General features: G+C 46.4%; 1 protein-coding gene and 1 long non-coding RNA gene across 4 annotated transcripts in view; one reads left to right on the plus strand and one right to left on the minus strand.

The window, feature by feature from the left end:
- LOC132235919 (uncharacterized) overlaps positions 1–11,377 on the minus strand; it is a 48,840-nt gene extending 37,463 nt beyond the window's left edge. For both annotated transcript variants that reach the window (XR_009453124.1, XR_009453125.1), the window contains exon 1: positions 11,232–11,377. This is a non-coding gene — a long non-coding RNA (uncharacterized LOC132235919). The remainder of the gene's footprint in view (positions 1–11,231) is intronic.
- The window catches only part of PTTG1 (PTTG1 regulator of sister chromatid separation, securin), a 373,674-nt gene that overhangs the window by 204,000 nt on the left and 151,103 nt on the right, over positions 1–18,571 (plus strand). The window lies entirely within an intron of this gene.

Genomic DNA, 18,571 nt, shown 5'->3' on the forward strand with positions numbered 1-18,571 from the left:
TAGCAAGAGAAAATAACCAAATTTAATACACACATACCTATGGGAAGCCTGCATACACGGGAGTCAGAGACAAACATGCAGAAGTTCAGAGATAGAAAGAGAACATGGGTACATAACATCCTGAGCTAAGGTGCTGTGGAGGCTTCAAAGAGCCACTGCGAATGATAAAAAGAGCAGATAATCAGTCAACAGAAGTTTGCCTTGCCATACAGGTGGGCCAAAAATGTTATCCCTGGTAATTTCTTATTATGGGCAAGGCCTCTAATTCAGATTTTTCTAGGGAGTTAAAGGGAGGGGCAAAAGTTTCTATTGGGCCTGAAGCTAAAATTACCCTTAGCTCAAAACAATCCACATACCACAGAAAAACATATTGGGGTGAATAGCTCTGAACCCCAACACCAGCAACCCATGGAGAGAAGCAGAGGCAGAACTGGAGATTCCGGAAGTGGTTGGAGTATGGACTTCATCCCTGATATAGGACGGTGGGGAGCCACTGCAGGAAGGATGCAGTGGGGTGGGGATAAACGCCTGGGGGGTGGGAGGGGGGCTGGCTTGGTGGAGTTTCCAAAGATAAGAAGGGCTTTGGTGATTGATTAGATCTGCGAGTGAGGGGGCAGGAATGACAGGCAAGTGGCCAGGTGGGGGGTGGGGGGATGAGGAGCCAGAGAAGAGAAGTCTGGGGAAGAGAGACAAATTCCCTTGAGCTGTTGAGTACAAGATGTCTAAGAGGCATCCAGGGGGTTCTGTCCAGAGTGTGGCTGGACTTACTGGCTTGAACTTTAGGCCTTACTTACTGGTCTTAAAGTTCTGCAGAGAATAGACTGCAGATCTTTTTACCCTGTGCCTCAGTTTCCTGATCTGGAAAATAAATAATAACATCACTGCATAGAGTTCTTGTAAAGAGTTGATGGATATAACTTATAATGTATAAAGCACTTAACAGAGTACCAGGCACATGGGGATACTTAATAAAGGTTAGCTAAATGACTATATGAATGGATGGTTCTTTGCCTGTGGCTGATAGAAGTTATTTAGAAAAAGAGGTGCTTTAGCTGGTTTGGCTCAGTGGATAGAGCGCTGGCCCATGGACTGAAGAGTCTCAGGTTCAGTTCCAGTCAAGGGCACATACCTCGGTTGCAGGCTCAATCCCTGGCCCTTATCGGGGCTTGTGTGGGAGACAACCAATTGATGTGTCTCTGACATCCATGTTTCTCTCTCTTTCTCTCTCTCTCCTCCCTTCTACTCTCTCTGAAAATCAATGGAAAAATATTCTCTGGTGAGGATTAATAATAATAAAAAAAGAGTTGATTTAAAAACCCAAGGACCTTTTCCTCCCTCTTTAATATTCAGGGCTGGTTTGGAGGGTAAGGGAGAAATATAGTAACACAAATGTTACCTGGAAAGGATTGAGTGGGAGAGGGAATGGTGCCATGTTTCATCCTTACCCCCACCCTGAACACACACACACACACACACACACACACACACACACACACACACTCACACACACACTTCTGCTGGGGATGCATACCAGCTACAAGAAGAAGAATAATGTCATTCCATTCATACGGTAGCTTCATCTGTGGTCTGACTCATCCTACAATCATTCTGACTTTTGTCCGTATTTTGCAGATGAGGAAACAGAGTAACTAACCTTCCAGGACTCTTCCTTCCCTTGAACCCATGTCCAATAGCAGGTTGTTCTGAAAAATCCTTGAAAATATAACCTGAATCTATCCATTCAGGGGAAGGAGGAGAGCCATAGCATTCTTTATTTGGAGCTACCATGATTTTTAATTTTTTTTTATTATTATTTTTAAATATATTTCTTTAGTGATTTCAGAGAGGAAGGAAGAGGAAGAGATAGAAACATCAACGATGAGAAACACTGATCAGCTGCCTCCTGCATGCCCCTTACTGGGGATCGAGCCTGCAACTGGGCATGTGCCCTTGGCCAAAATCGAACCTGGGACCCTTCAGTCTGCAGGCTGACGCTCTCCACTGAGCCAAACTGGCTAGGGCACCATGATTTTTTAGAAGTGCAGATAGGTCCCTGCCACACCCTTGCTTAGAACCTTAGAAGGTTTCCTAGTTGACTCGAAAAAAAAAAAAAAATCCAAAACCTTCCTTTGCCCACAGGGTTCTGTGCCATCAGGCCCATCTCTCTCCCCTGTCTCTTCCCCCCGCAACCCCGTGCCCCCGTACCCTCATTCCCAGCCCTCCAGCCTCAGTGGCTTTCTTTCTGTTCCTCCATCTCTACAGGGTGCCCTGTCTCCTGCCCTCGTCTGACCTTCTGCACTTCCTGCAGGGCCCACGGACACATCCCTAGCAGGCTCCCGGGCCACCCCTACCTCCTCCCACCCTCTTAGCACAAGCCCCGTTTCCTTCTCTTTCCAGCTGTCATCCTATCTGATATTCCGCCCAGTGTCTCCCCCAGTGGAATGGCAGCTCTGCCCCAGCAGGAACCTTGTTAGCTTGCTCTCTCCTTAATCCCCAGTGCTCAGCCACATCTGACACACAGTAGATGCTCAACAAATATCTGATGAGCGAGTGAGTCATTGTGCCTGGATCTCTGTCCTCTTGGTGGGAGATCATGAACTTGCAGCAAAACCAACCAGCAGACATGGAGCCCTACCCTGTCGCTGGCCCTGGGCCGGCCAGCGGGGCAGCCACAGAGACGTGCCCCTGGGCAGAGTGACTCACTGGCCCCGCAGGCAGAGACATGAGCACACTCAGTAGGGCCAAAGGAGGCTCATGTGCCTGGCCCTGCTGGAGCTGCCTGGGTTCAAACATAGCTGGAGAAAATGCCTCCCGGCTCCTGAATCCTGTACGAGACCTCAGAGCTCTCTGGGTCCCGGAGCTGGGCCTCTCACCAGCGGCTCCCTCTGCCTGGAACACCGTCCTCACTGCACCCCCAGCCCTCCCTGGCTGTGCCTCATTCTTCAGGCCCGAGTTTTTACATCACTTCCTCTAGGAGGCCTTCCCTGCTCCCTCATGTCCTACCTTCATGGTATCTCTTTAGTGGATTCCAGACCTGGCACTTTGCACTGTCGACCAGTTTCCCTGTCTGGGCGTTCACGCCCCCCCTACTCCCCCAACCCATTGGGCTGTTTGTTCCAGGGAAGCAAAGACCTTGATCTGTACTCGGCACAAAGTAAGAGCTCAAGAAATATGTCTTCTGTGTGAACAAACACAGGGGCAGAGGCTTTCTGGGAAGCAGAATTTCAACTTTATGAGGCCCAGACCAGAGGCCCCTGTATAGTCACAGCCCATTCTGTGTGTCTGCAGCTGGCGGGGCCGCCTCCTCCTCCTCTAGGGGCTCTAGTGCCAAGCCCCAAACTGATTCTGTCTCTGTTTTCTGTAATAGGTCTATGATGGTACACATTTCCAGAGGCACAAAAGTGTACACACTGATGCTCCCCCTCCCCTCCGCCCCCTCCTCTGGGTGGTACATGCCCCAAGGGATCCCTGCAGCTGAATTTCCAGGCCTCCGGAGCCCTGGTGACCACTTCCTGCTGGAAAGGAGGGTGGCAGCTCTGTCCTCCTCTATAGCTGTATTGGGGCAGAAGCCATGATGGGGTGAAGGCAGAGGGGATGTGAGCCAGGATGATTCATCCCCAACTGAAGACTCCCAGGCCCCAGGGCATCTGGGGAAACCCCGGCTGTCCCCCATTACAGACCATTACAGGGTCTCTGCAGGTCCTCCAGGCTTGAGGGGCGGGGGGGGGGGGGCTGTGACCCAGCTCTCAGGGTGGACCTGGAGAAGAGACATCCCCAATCTGGCTCCTTCTGCCAGTTCTAGCTCCAAACCTTTCCCAAGAGTGCTGTCAAGACTATGTCAACTATAGCCCTTCTCTCCCCAAACATATGAATCCAGGTAATATTAGGTTAGGGTGAAGAACAGGAGGACCCAGCAGGGAACCTTGATGGGGCGCTGGGAAAGAGGCACAGCTGGTTCCCTAACTCCTGGAGGCTCTCCTGGGGACTGGCATGTGCAGGAACCTCAAGTCTAGTTTTCAATGGAGGCTGACAGCTCCATTTTTGAGTCATTACTGAGTTGCAAAGAGTGGGAGGGACAAGATATCTCCCAGTCAGATCCAATTTCCTATTTCCCAAATCTCAGGACAGGGAAGGCATTCACAGCCACTCCCACACCCCCTTCCCGCTCCAGACCTCATTCATTAGTCTTGGTACCTGCCTGCTAAGCCCTGCACATTTCGGCCCTGGAGGAAACCTTTTTGTAGCCCTGACTTCAAGGTACTCTGCCTTAGCCCTATCAGTATCCCCAGGTGGACAGGCCTCCCCTGTAGTTTTGCAGTCACAACCTGGGCAGCCCTACTCCTGGCCCTGCCCGGTGGAGAGACAGCCTTGGAGGATGGGAGTGGGGGTGGGGTCCTTGGGTACGCTTCCACCCTGCTTTGACCTTAGCAAGTCCTACTTCATCTCCCACACAGTGGACTTGCCAGGAAAGCTTCATTTGAAATAAAATGTCCCATTGCTCACAACAAGGTCACACCTTACGAAATCCTTTCACTAGAGAGGAAGTGGTGAAGGTGCAGGCATTGTTGAGTCTGAATCCCAGCTCCCCCTCTCATTGCAAGGGTCAGTTACACTCCCTCCCTCCCTTGGGGGCTGGGAAGACTGAGGAGCTGATGCAGGTACAGCGCAACCACACAATTCCCGCCTGATAAATGGCAGTGATGACAGGGGGACCACAAGGAAGAGGACAGGCCCTTCTCGCTCTGATGGCAGAGCCTGGGCAGGGCCTCAACCACAGCACTACTGACATTTGGGGCCAGATCATTCTTTGCTGTGGGCCGCCCTGTGTCTCCTGGGGTGTTACGCAGCATCCCTGGTCTCCACTCAAACTTCCTCCCCAGTTATGACAATCAAAAATGTCTCCAGATATTGCCAAATGCCACAAGGAGACAAAGTCGCATCCAGTTGAGAACCACAGGTCTGGGAGGCCGGATAGAGGCTTGGCTCCTGCAGGACCAACAGGAAGAGGAGGACAGACTCTCCAGTCAGGGCCTCTTGCTCTGTCTCTGCTGGAGGCCTCCTTGTGATAAGGCTGCAGAAAACTGTGTTGGGTGTAGGGATGGGGAAGGAGCCAGAGAGGTAAGGACGAGAGAGAAAATAATAGCGAGAGGGACCCAGCCGGTGTGGCTCCATGGTTGAGTGCTGACATATGATCAAGGAGGTCATAGTTCAATTCCTGGTCAGGGAGCATGCCCAGGTTGTGGGCTCAATGCCTAATAGGGGGTGTGCAAGAGGCAGCTGATCAATGATTCTCTCTCATCATTGATGTTTCTATCTCTCCCTCTCCCTTCCTCTTTGAATTCAATAAAAATATATACTACTATATTTTTTAAAAAAAAAAGAGAGGGAGAGAGGAGGAGGAGGGAGGAGAATGAGAGAGAGAGAGAGAGAGACACTACAGATGGATGGGGAAAGAAGAGACCTACACAAGGCTGAAAGCACCTAGGGCCCCAGGTCCCTGGTCTCTGAACACACCCTAGATTCACCCCTGGGCCTCTGGCAATGGAGTCTAGGGTCCTTTGTCCCTCCTCTAAGCGATCAGTGGGCCCATCCCCAGCCTGGTCTTGCTCTCCCCATTCCCTCCCAGACAATCCACCCACAGGTGCTGTCCCTCAGGCCTCTAAGATGCACCAGAACTTGACTCCTTCTCCCCACGCTGAGAGGTCAACCACCATTTCTTTGTATCTGGACATCAGGAGTCACCATCTGGCTGGCTTCCCTGCTTACACCCTCATTCTTCCTATCCTTTATTGTCTACAAAGCAGAGGCATGACATGTTGAAAACACAAATCATCCCTGACCCGTGTGGCTCAGTAGGATTGTGGGTTCAATTCCTGGTCAGGATACATACCCAGATTGTAGGTTGAATCCACACTGGGCAAGAGCAGAAGGCAAATGGTTTTTAAAAAAAATATATTTTTTTAATTGATTTCAGAGAGGAAGGGAGAGGGAGAAAGATAGAAACATCAATGATGAGAATCATTGATTGGCTGCCTCCTGCACGCCCCCTACTGGGGGTTGAGCCCACAACCCGGGCATGTGCCCTTGACCAGAATCGAACTCGGGACCCTTCAGTCCACAGGCCGAAGCTCTATCCATTGAGCCAAACCAGCTAGGGCAAAGGCAAACAACTGATGTTCTCTCACATTGGTGATATTTCTCTCTCTCTCTCTTTCTAGAATCAACTGCAAAAAAAAACCCCCCCACACAAATAAATAAAAATGCAAATCAGATCATGTCATCTTCATGCTAAAAGCCCTCCCAATGGCTTCCCTGGCCCTCATTATCAAATCCAAACCCTTGGCATGGCCTACGACAGCGTGTGGTCCGCAGCCCCCAACTTATACCCCAAGTTCCTCTGTCCACTACCCCCAGGCCTGTCTGTCTGTGTCTGCAGCATTAAGGTGTCTATACAGATGTTCCTTTATCAGATAGGACTTCTCTGCCCATCCAGTCTGAAAATTACTTCCTCAAACACTGATACTCCATCCTGTTGTGTAGTGTTCACAGTACTTTTGACCATCTGAACCACCTTGCTTCCTTGTTGTCTCTCCTCGCCTGGAGTCTCAATTCCTAGAAGTCAGGGACCTTGTCTGTTATTTATTTCCACATCCCCAGGGCCCATGTGTCTGGCACATAGTAGGCCCTCAATAATTATTTTTGAATAGACAATCAAGAGAATGATTAGATGGTCTCCATAGCCCTTTCCATATTGTGCTGTGGCGAGGCTCACAGGAAGAGGCCATGGTGATGGGGAGTCAGGGGCTGACATGGACATGGTGCAAGGAGGTCATCTGGGGCAAATGCAAGGATGTCCCAGGCCACAGTGGGGAGGACACTTTTAGTGTTTTTTTACATCTTTTCTCTGACTCAAATGATAGACAGTGGTTTCAAAAGCCCTTTTCCTCCTTTCAACAGTCTCTTTGTGACTCTTTGTGAGCGCCTCATTGTTATTATTATTAAGCTGGATTCCCTCCAAGGCAGGGCACTCCTGGGGAAAGTGGCAGGCCCTAGGGATGATAGTGGGGGGAAAGGGACAGCCCCGCCTCCCCTGGACCCAGCCCTTCCCAGGCCTCCCCAGGCCAGGTGGCAGAATTCGCCACCAGAGGGCGCTCCAAGGTCCCGCATCTGGACTGGAAATCAGAGGTGGGTTGTGCTGGGTGTGGTTGTCTGTGATACCTCTGTATCAGCCCACAGTGAGCTTTCTCTGAACTCTTCATTCATTTACTCATTGATACACTTTCCTTCTTTCTTTTTTCCTATGAGATGCTTGTTCACAATTTATGCTGAATTTGCTTTTAGGTCCTTTGTCTTTCTTCTTCTGTGTTTTGTTTTGTTAATCCTCACCTGTGGATGTATTTCCACTGATCTTTTTTTTTTTTTTAATATATTTTATTGATTTTTTACAGAGAGGAAGGGAGAGAGATAGAGAGTTAGAAACATCGATGAGAGAGAAACATCGATCAGCCGCCTCCTGCACATCTCCTACTGGGGATGTGCCCGCAACCAAGGTACATGCCCTTGACCGGAATCGAACCTGGGACCCTTCAGTCCGCAGGCCGAGGCTCTATCCACTGAGCCAAACCGGTTTCGGCTCCACTGATCTTTTTTACAGAGAATGGGAGAGGGAAAAACAGAGAAACATCGATGTGAGAGAAACACATCAATTGATTGCCTCCTGCATGTGGCTGGGGCCGGGCTGAGGAGGAGCCTGCAACCAAGGTACGTGCCCTTGATCAGAACTGAACCTGGGACCCTTTGGTCCGCAGGCCAATACTCTATCCACTGAGCCAAACTGGATAGGGCAGTGATGGCGAACCTCTGACCAACTCATTTTTTTGGTAGATTTTTCTTTGTTAAATGGCATTTAAATATATAAAATAAATATCAAAAATATAAATCTTTGTTTTACTATGGTTGCAAATATCAAAAAAATTTCTATATGTGACACGGCACCAGAGTTAAGTTAGGGTTTTTCAAAATGCTGACACGCCGAGCTCAAAAGGTTCGCCATCACTGGGATAGGGCGATACACTAGGGCGATATATTTGTTCACCACATGTGCTCTGCGACAGAAGCAGGGATTAAGGTAGATGGAGACTCTGCTATCTGCTGTCTATGGTGGCGGGAGGGTGGACAAGGGGAACGATACTGTGAACCTACCACTACCCAACAACGTAACATCACTGCCATTCCTAAAGTGAACCTGACCTAGCCTCCAGGGTGGGGAAGGCTTTTCTGAGGAAGTGACTGTTTTTCCCTTTAATTCTTGAACAATCTCTTAAAATTTCTTATGGAAGAATTCAAACACATAGAAACAAGAGAGAATGTTATAATGAACCCATGCACCCATCACCCAGCCATCCAGTTTCATGTCTACACCATCTACTCCCCCACTTCATCCCTATTCAATTATTTTAGTTTTTTGAACAACTTATTTTAAAAAATATATATTTGCATTGATTTCAGAGATGAAGGGAGAGGGAGAGGGGGAGGGGGGAGAGAGAGAGACACACACACACATCAATGATGAGAGAGAATCACTGATAGGCTGCCTCCTGCATGTTCCACATTGTGGATTAAGACCACAACGGGGCATATGCCCTGACCAGGAATTGAACCGAGACCTCTTGGTTCATAGGTTGATGCTCAACCACTGAGCCACACTGGCCAGGAGCTACCCAATTATTTTGAAACAAATCCCAGATATCTTATTATTTTATCTGTAAATACTCTAGTAGGAATCACTGAAAGATAAGGATTCTTTAAAAAGAAAAATATCATCAAAACACCATTATCAGACCTAAACCCAAAAGAACAAAATGAATCTTTCCTTAAGAGAGGAAGCAACATGTACTAGTAAGCTGAGAGCAGGCCAAGCAGAGGGAAGAGCAGGTGCAAAGGCCCGAGGCAGAGAGGGGCATATACATATGTAAGTACCCTGAAGGAATGAAGAGAAGGCGCATGTGGCTGAAGCAAAGACAAGGGTGGTGGGCAGCGACCATAACATTTGGGGCTTTATGAACCACAGTCAGGAGCTTGGCTTTGAACTTCATCCTCATAGCCATCAGTAGCCCCTGAAGGGCTTTAATCAATGTTGAAAGATGATCTGATGGGCTGTGGAAAAAGTAATTCCTGCATAATACCTTGGCCTCCCATTGACCCTGAACTGTGCTTTTCTTTGACAAAACTGTAGGTTGCATCTGTGTTCCTGTTTGGTGACAGGGACTGAGTGTGGGCTCTAGAGTCAGGCAGACTGCATGCAGTTCAAATCCCACCACTTCTTTGTTGTTGTTAATCCTCACTGCAGGATATTTTCCCATTGACTTTTAGAGAGAGTGGAAGGGAGGGGGAGAGACAGAGAGAGAAACATTGTCATGAAAGAGCCACGCTGGCTGGGCCCACCTCTGCTCTTTATAAGGGGTATTACTGTAGGGAAGTCTCTGTCCCTCTCCCAACACCCTTTCCCTCATCTGTAAAAGGACCCTCAGGAGTCCTTGCTTCAGAGCTCACAGTTGGACTGAATGGGGTTCTGTAGAGGATGGTCAGTGACAGCACATCCAGGCCTTTTCTCCCTGCTTCCTGTCCCTGCAGGCACAATTTCTTTACTGGCAATGCTTCAAGGAATGAAGGGTTCAGGGCCTCCTGTCAGGAAGCCTCACCCTCCTAGAAGCCTTGAACTTCCTGCTCTCTCTGATACCCTGTCCTGAGGTTTACTACCCCTTGGGTGGGGCTGGTATGGCGCTGATGGAGGGAGGGGGTGTAACAGCTAAGCTTTCCCATTGGTTGTTTGGGGCTTCAGGCTGGGGAGGGGGGGCAGGTGTGTGGAGGGTCTCTTCCTCCACTGCCAGCCATGTGGTCTTAGGGGGTTATGATAAGGGGTGAGTCTTCTCTCTGGCTTGGAACCCAAGGTCTCCCTGTCAAGAACAAGGTCCCAGTAAGGATTAGATTGTTACCTTGGCCGGGGTTTGTGCTCTCAGAGTCTCTACCCAAGAAGGCCACAGCAAGGGCACCTCAACTCCATCAACTTTCTCCACTATGCATGCACACGTGCACACGACCCTGGCTCAGGTGGACAGTCTCATCTGTACACATCTGCACACATCTCCTCATGGGTATATGCACATCCCTCCATACATACTTGCCCACCTACATGTGCATATATGCACATAAACAGGCATGTATGTGTTAACTAACTCACACACACCACCACATACACATACCCACACTCCTTAATACACACATACAAACAAAAAGGCACACACTCAGATACACCCACCCTCACGTTCAATGTACACTGCTGTTGTGATAGATCATTCCCAAAGACGGCTGCCATGGATTTCTTTCTTCCTTATTCTTAGAAAGCCACCCCAGAAGCGAAGATGCATTTATCTGTCACTGTATTGTTAGTGTCTCAGTGTGGGATATGGAAATGCTGCAGCCATTTTTGTGACCATGAGGATTCATAATTAAGCAGAGTGGAAAGGTGGGAAGAAGGCAGGCCCTAAAGGACACATTTTTCAGAGAGGAAGAGAAAGGGATGGAGAAACATCAATGATGAGAGAGAATCACTGATTGACTGCCTCTTGCATGCCCCACACTGGGGGTCAAGCCCACAATCCGGGCAAGTGCCCTGGCCGGTAATTGAACTGTGACCTCCTGGTTCATAAGTCGATGCTCAACCACTGAGCCATGCTGGCCGGGCCCTTAAAGGCATTTTTGATCCATGTAATTAGTCAACTTGAGTCCCCCCTCTCCACCTCTGGAATTCCAGTTCTGCAGAGAGTTGGGAAAGAGGGACCTGCAGACCAGACCAGGGCCCAGGAGGCAGGAGGTCAATTCCTGACTGTGATAAGTTGGTTTCCACCCTCAAAGGGGAAAGAAAATCTCCTCCTTCTACATTGACACAAAACCTACTCTATCCTTTAAGGTGCTCTTTTTGTTTTCCTTATAGACAAACTATTGAATTAGACATTACATGAAAGTGAATTTTCACCATTTACACCACTGGGCATTCTAGGTAGAGAGAAAACCATGTGTACAGGCAAGGAGGTGCAGAATAGCAGAGTGAGTGTAAGGGATCCAATGATAATGAGTTTGCAACAGGGAGGGTGAGGGAGGCAGAAAATGAGGCTGGGGAGGTGGGCAAGGCCATAAGGGGGTGCGGGGAGGACCCTGGGCTTTGGGCTTACCTCTAAACTCCCAGGGCCCATCCACTCATCTTGACTGTCAGGGCCATGTGACTTTGCTCTTAAGATTTCATCTTCCTTCCATTGGTTTTCTCATACCAAACTCCTAAATAAAATTGATAAACAAGAGATAAGACAGCAAAAAGCAAACTTCCTTTCTGTTTGGTGTATGAGGTTATTTGAGCTGGAAGAGTTATCAAGGATATTCTTGTTCAATTAGCTTTTATTGACCATTTGACAATGTAAATTCACCTTTCAGCAATTTCATGTTTCTAAGTTTTGAGGAGGAAACTGGTCTTGCAAGGAGTGTCAGGCCATAAAAACTGATCAATGCATTGCCCTTGGGGTGGGGGGGGGGGAGGGGGAGAAGGTCCTTATCGCTGGCCCCAGGACAGATCATCTGATATGACCTGGGAACCCCAACACCTAGGGGCCTTCCTGTAAGCCCACAAGGGAGCAGAACCATATCTACAAGACAAAGACCCCAGAAGATTATAAAAAGCGAAGCCTTTGTGTGTTACTTCACTCTGATTTGGAAATTATTCCCGGAGTCCACTAGTCACTAGTGTTAATAAATGGGTCCCTCCCTTTCTCTAGGAAGCGTGCTTGGTTTTTCTTTGCTCTTCTGTAACAATTTAATAAAAAACATTTCCTAAAATAGCACATACGGTATGACTATTTTATTTTTTTATTTTATTTAAATATATTTTATTGCTTTTTTACAGAGAGGAAGGGAGAGGGATAGTTAGAAACATCCACGTGAGAGAAACATCAATCAGCTGCCTCCTGCACACCCCTTACTGGGGATGTGCCCGCAACCAAGGTACATGCCCTTGACTGGAATTGAACCTGGGACTCTTCAGTCCACAGGCCGATGCTCTAGCCACTGAGCCAAACTGGTCAGGGCTGGTATGACTATTTTATTTATTTATTTATTTATTTTTAAAATATATTTTATTGAGTTTTTACAGAGAGGAAAGGAGAGAGATAGAGAGTCAGAAAAATCGATGAGAGAGAAACATCGACCAGCTGCCCCCTGCACACCCCCCACTGGGGATGTGCTTGCAACCAAGGTACACGCCCTTGACCGGAATCGAACCTGGGACCTTTCAGTCCGCAGGCTGACGCTCTATCCACTGAGCCAAACCGGTTTCGGCAAAGGTATGACTATTTTAAATAAAATGTTTGTATGTATATTTATATGTGCATATAATAATGTCTGGAAGGATATATATATATACATATATACATATATATATATATACCAACTGTTAAACAATAGTTATATCTGAGTGATAAGATCATAGATTAATTTTATTTATTTTATTTTCAATATATATATTTTTAATATATATATTTTTAAATATATTTATTGATTTCAGAAAGGAAGGGAGAGGGAGAGAGAGAGAAACATCAATGATGAGAATCATTGATTGGCTGCCTCCAGCACATCCCCTACTGGGGATCGAGCCCGCAACCAAGGCATGTGCCCTTGGCTGGAACTGAACCTGGGACCCTTCAGTTTGCAGGCCAACGCTCTATCCACTGAGCCAAGCCAGCTAGGGTTTTTTAAATATATTTTTATTGATTTCAGAGAAGAAGGGAGAGGGAAAGAGAGATAGAAACATCAATGATGAGAAAGAACCATTGATTGGCTGCCTCCTGCACACCCCCTACTGGGGCTGGAGTCCACAACCCAGGCATGTGCCCTTGACCAGAATCATACCCGGGACCCTTCAGTCTACAGGCCGATACTCTATCCACTAAACCAAACTGGCTAGGCTAGGGCATAGATTAATTTTATTTATTTACTGCTTTTAGAGAAAGAGAGAGAGAGAGATGAAGGGAGAGAGAGAAACACTGATTTGTTGTTCCACTAATTTATGCATTCATTGGTTACTTCTTATATGAGCCCTGACCGGAGATCAAACCTGCAACCTTGGCATATGGGGATGATTCTCTAACCAACTGAGCTACCTGGCCAGGGCTGGGAGATATGGGTTCTGTTCCCAGTCTTGGCACCCAGTAACCTTGGACTTCATCTCTGTGAACCTCAACCTCCTTATCTGTCAGAGATATAATGACAATAATTGGGATGCTGTGATGATCAGATGAGATAACTTATCTGTGACTGCTTATCTGTGAACTCTGAGGTGTGGCAGAGGTCACCTTTTAACCTGCCACAGTGTCTCCAAGGCAAAGGAACACTTCCCTATAGTGGAAATTCAGACCCAAGCAGTAGGTAAATGGAGACCATTTGGGGGCAGAGTCACCTTTGGAGAGGCCTTTAAAATCCCACCACGAGGGCTGCAGCCTGCACAGCCCTGACATTACAGGATATAAAGTCATCGAACTGCACAGCCAGTTCTTTTCTGTGCACTCCAAGGAGAAAAAATAGGAACAGCCACTTCCCGGCCATCTCTGAATGGCTGGCGCTTTTCATAATTTAGCTGTCTGCTCTGGATAATTACTTTGCTCCTGCTTACGAGCTTGGAGCAATAGTGGTTCCCAATAACTAGAGACTTAATAAGGCTAAATTATAATGAGTGTCCTGCGGAATTACACACCGCATTAACACCAAATGAGTTCATTAGAAATTCATTAGGAGTGATTCTTGTGGCTGCCACAGGAATTCATCACAGGTAGCTAATGGCAGGAGAAGGATGAATGAGTAAATGCATAAGTAACTGGATGAAGACCTTTGGACATCTGGCTTTGGCCTGAAGCAAGATTTTTTGAGGGTCATGGGCTACTCTGGCTGTAAGTTTGGTTAGAGGTGCGGATGCTTGAATGCTATTAGAGCTACTCCCGCTTCCTCCTGGTGATGGCCCCAGCCAGCATTGGACAGGTGGACATGGGAGGTGGGCAATCTTCTTTCCCAGTCCTGGGAACTGAGGAACCATATAGCAGACTTGCCTGCTAGCATGCATTTCCCCTTCCTCTGTAAACACGTTTATGTTCCTTCCATGTTCCTTGAAGAGCTACTTCTCCCCCTGCTGCACGTGGGTCTTCCTGGGACTGTCACTCAAGACCTTCCACCCAGCCCCAGGAGTTAATACCCATCCCTCACTAGGCCAATTGGACTTTCTCTCCTGGTACTTTCATTGATTTATTTTTTTGGTTAATCCTCACCTAAGAATATTTTTTCCATTGACTTTTACAGAGAGTGGAAGGGAAGGGGAGAGACAGAAACATAGATGTGAGGACATACATCAATACATCACCTCCCACATGTGCCTCGACCACGGCTGAGGATTGAGCCTGTAACTGAGGTACATGCTCTTGATCTGAATTGAACCCGTGACCTTTCCGATGCTCTATCCACTGGCCAAACCCACCAGGGCTCTCCTGGTGCTTTTAAATTATCTAACATTAAAGATATGCTAGGTGCCAAGCCCCTTTCTAAGTACTACCATTTTTTTTGGTAGTCAATCTTTTTTTCTTAACATAATCTGCTTATTAAGATAACTGAAATATAATATTCAAGTATACAAATATAATATTCAATGTATATTTACAGCTTATCTTGTTCAACACAGTATCTGATTCTTTTTTTTTTTCATCCAAGTAAATATTTATTTAGCAGTTTACTTACAAGAGTATAATAATTTCTTCCCCACTTAGGTCCATAAATATACTAATTTGGTAAGAAATTAGATTCAATTAAGTACCTACTGTGTACAAAACAAGTCACTCGGCCTAATGGGGCACATAATCCAGTGGTAATTTAAAGATATGAACAAGGAGACATATGTAATACTTTAAACAATAAAAAATAAAGACATATGAACAAGAGATAAAACAAATGAAGAGATCATTTTATCACTAAAGATGTAAAAGCTTGCATTCATTTTCTTATTTGTTTATTTAAACAATTTTAATTCACAAAACAAATCATGTTTATGGTAAAAAAAAAAAATAAGAATAAGATGGAAGTAAAAATGCCCAATTTTTTTGCCCTCTTTCCAGACAGAGCTACTCTTACATTTATTGAGTGCTTACTTTGTACTTTTTTGAATTCTTGTTCTTGACAGATGTCACCAACATTGTCCCTGAATCTTCACAATAATCCTGTAATCCTAATTTGGCTTTCCTATTGTGGAAAACCTTCAGTGGGATTCACGTTAGTGTGCTGTCCGCGGCTTTTTTGTTTTTCACCTAATGTTCTCTCCTGGATGTTCACATCAGCTCTTAGAACGGCTCCCTCATTATTTTAAAATCACTACGTTGTATTACATTGTATGGCTGTAATACAGCCTGCCGGGGTCCAACCCCAGCAGGTCCAGGGGTTCCCGAAGGCGTAGACGGAGTGGGCGAAGAAGGAATGACACGGAGACAGCGTTCAGTTGATCAGCAGCCTAGCCAGGATCTCCAGCCAGGATCTCCAGCCAAGTTCTGGTCTGGATCTCCAGAGAGGTTCTGCTTCAGATCTCCAGCCAGGTTCAGTCACCAGGTTCTAGTCAGGTTCTCTTGCCATGTTCTATAGTCAGGTTCAGTCCAGGATCTATTGCCATGTTCTCTCCAGCGAAGTTCTTCTGTCTCCAGGCTCCGCGTAGGTTCTGTCTTCTGAATTCTGTCTTCCAAGCCCTGTGTCCTAAGTTCTGTGTCTTTCTGTCTTGTTACATCTGTATTTATACCAGTTGATTCAATCCTATCAATCTCTATTACAAAGGTTAGGGCGTTTCTTTTTTTTTTTTTTTTTTTGATTAAATCTTTATTGTTCAGATTATTACATTTGTTCCTTTTTTTTCCCCCCCATAACTCCCCTCCTCCCAGTTCCCGCCCCATCCTCCGCCCTCACTCCCCATCCACTGTCCTCATCCATAGGTGCACGATTTTTGTCCAGTCTCTTCCCACATCTCCCACACCCCTTTCCCCCCCAAGAATAGTCAGTCCATTCCCTTTCTATGTCCCTGATTCTATTATAATCAACAGTTCATTCTGTTCATCAGATTATTTATTCACTTGATTCTTAGATTCACTTGTTGATAGATGCATATTTGTTGTTCATAATTTGTATCTTTACCTTTTTCTTCCTCTTCCTCTTCTTAAAGGATACCTTTCAGCATTTCACATAATCCTGGTTTGGTGGTGATGAACTCCTTTAGCTTTTCCTTATCTGTGAAGCTCTTTATCTGACCTTCAATTCTGAATGATAGCTTTGCTGGATAAAGTAATCTTGGTTGTAGGTTCTTGGTATTCATCACTTTGAATATTTCTTGCCACTCCCTTCTGGCCTGCAAAGTTTCTGTTGGGAAATCAGCTGACAGTCGTATGGGTATTCCCTTGTAGGTAACTGAGTTTCTTTCTCTTGCTGTTTTTAAGATTCTCTCTTTATCTTTTGCTCTTGGCATTTTAATGATGATGTGTCTTGGTGTGGTCCTCTTTGGATTCCTTTTGTTTGGGGTTCTCCGCGCTTCTTGGACCTGTAAGTCCATTTCTTTCACCAGGTGGGGGAAGTTTTCTGTCATTATTTCTTCAAATAGGTTTTCAATATCTTGCTCTCTCTCATCTTCTGGCACCCCTATAATTCTGATGTTGGTATGCTTGAAGCTGTCCCAGAGGCTCCTTACACTATCCTCGCATTTTTGGATTCTTTTTTCATTTTGCTTTTCCGGTTGGATGTTTTTTGCTTCCTCGCATTTCAAATCATTGACTTGATTCTTGCGCTCCTCTGGTCTGCTGTCGGGCGTCTGTATAATATTCGTTATTTCAGTCCGTGTATGCTTAATTTCTAGTTGGTTCCCCAATATAAGATCGAGGGTCTTATTAGTTTTCGTGTAGATCTCATTAAGTTTATCGGCAGCTTCTAAACAGTTCTTGAGAGACCTTAAAAGTGTGGTTCTGAACTCTATTTCTTCCATTGACAATTTTGTCCTGTTTCTTTGTCTCCGCATTTTGTTATGCTTCCTTGGTGCACCCCCTAGTGGTCTTTGTTCGGAGTCTTATAGATAAATCTTGATTGTTGTAGCTAATTCCAGGGAGGGTTTGACCTCCAGGCCAAGTGGCTATGAGAATCAGCTGTGTCAGCAGTGAGAGAACTTCTGTCTTCTAGGGAGGTGCTAATCTAGCCTTTGCCTGAGGCTATCCGGCAAATGGTTCTGCGCAGGGCTTGGGCAGGGCGGGTCGCACAGGATCAACAGGGTGGTCCGGAGAGAGCAGTTATGGCGGCTCTCAGTCCTGTCCCCAGGGGCTCTGCCTCTCTGAGTCCCAGCACCCGCTGCAAAGCTGGGAGAGAAAGCTGCACTCGCTCTGACCGAAGCCAGACAGTCCACTTCTCCCGTTTGAGCCTGGGTCCCTAAAGACTCGCCCGGATATGGTGCTCAGAGTCTGCGACTCCCTCCCGATTGAAAACAACAACCGTGCCCTCCGCCGCCAGCCCGCTCCGCGCACTCCGCACCTCAGATTTTGCCTTCAGCACTGCGCCTCCTCTGAGTGTCGGTATGCGTTTCTCTTTCCTCCTAGTTGTAGGACTTCCACTCAGCCAGCGTTCCTGTGTTTCTGGGTGATGTCCGTTCCGTGTTTTAGTTTCACTTTTGAAGTAGTTGTTCAAAGCAGCAAACTCCGGCGTTAACCTATGCCGCCATCTTGGTTTTTCCGTATCTGATTCTTGAGTGTTCTTTTTGTAGCATTATTCTTTTCTAAATTTTTTCTTTTTAAAAACAATTTTATTTATTGATTTTTTTTTTTCAGAGAGAGAGAAAGGAAAGGAGAAACATCAGTTTGTTTTTCCACTTATTTATGCATTCATTGGTTGCTTCTTGTATGTGCCCTGATCAGAGATCAAACCTCTAACTTTGGCATATTGGGACGGCACTCTGTAACCAACTGAGCTACCTGGCCAGCGCTTAAATTTTTTCAATTACAGTTTACATTCAATATTATTTTGTATTAGTTTCAGGTATACAGCACAGTGGTTAGACAATCATACACTTTACGAAGTGCTCCCCCTGATATTTTCAGTACCCACCTGGCACCATACATACTTATTGCTATAGTAATGACTATGTTTCCTATGCTATACTTCACATCTAAGTACCTTCTTGGAGGAGTTATCCAATCTTCCTCTGTCCCTAGGAGGTGGGTTAAATTGTCAGCCCCATTCTGCCCCGTGCAGAGGTTAAGTGACCTTTCCAGTAACTGGCCAACCTGGGATTTGAGTGGAGGGCTGTAAGGATGGAGGAGTATTAAAGGTCACTGTCCTCCACTGGTTTATGATCCATGTACATCCAGAGAAACTTCAGCCCCACACCACTCACCTCAAATAACAGTATTCATGCTAATAATGGTTTTGAATAATACTTTTCTTTCTTTTCTCCACATTTTGATGCTTCCCATTTGTA

The sequence above is a fragment of the Myotis daubentonii genome, chromosome 5 (genome assembly GCF_963259705.1).
Source record: "Myotis daubentonii chromosome 5, mMyoDau2.1, whole genome shotgun sequence".
Classification (NCBI taxonomy): domain Eukaryota; kingdom Metazoa; phylum Chordata; class Mammalia; order Chiroptera; family Vespertilionidae; genus Myotis; species Myotis daubentonii.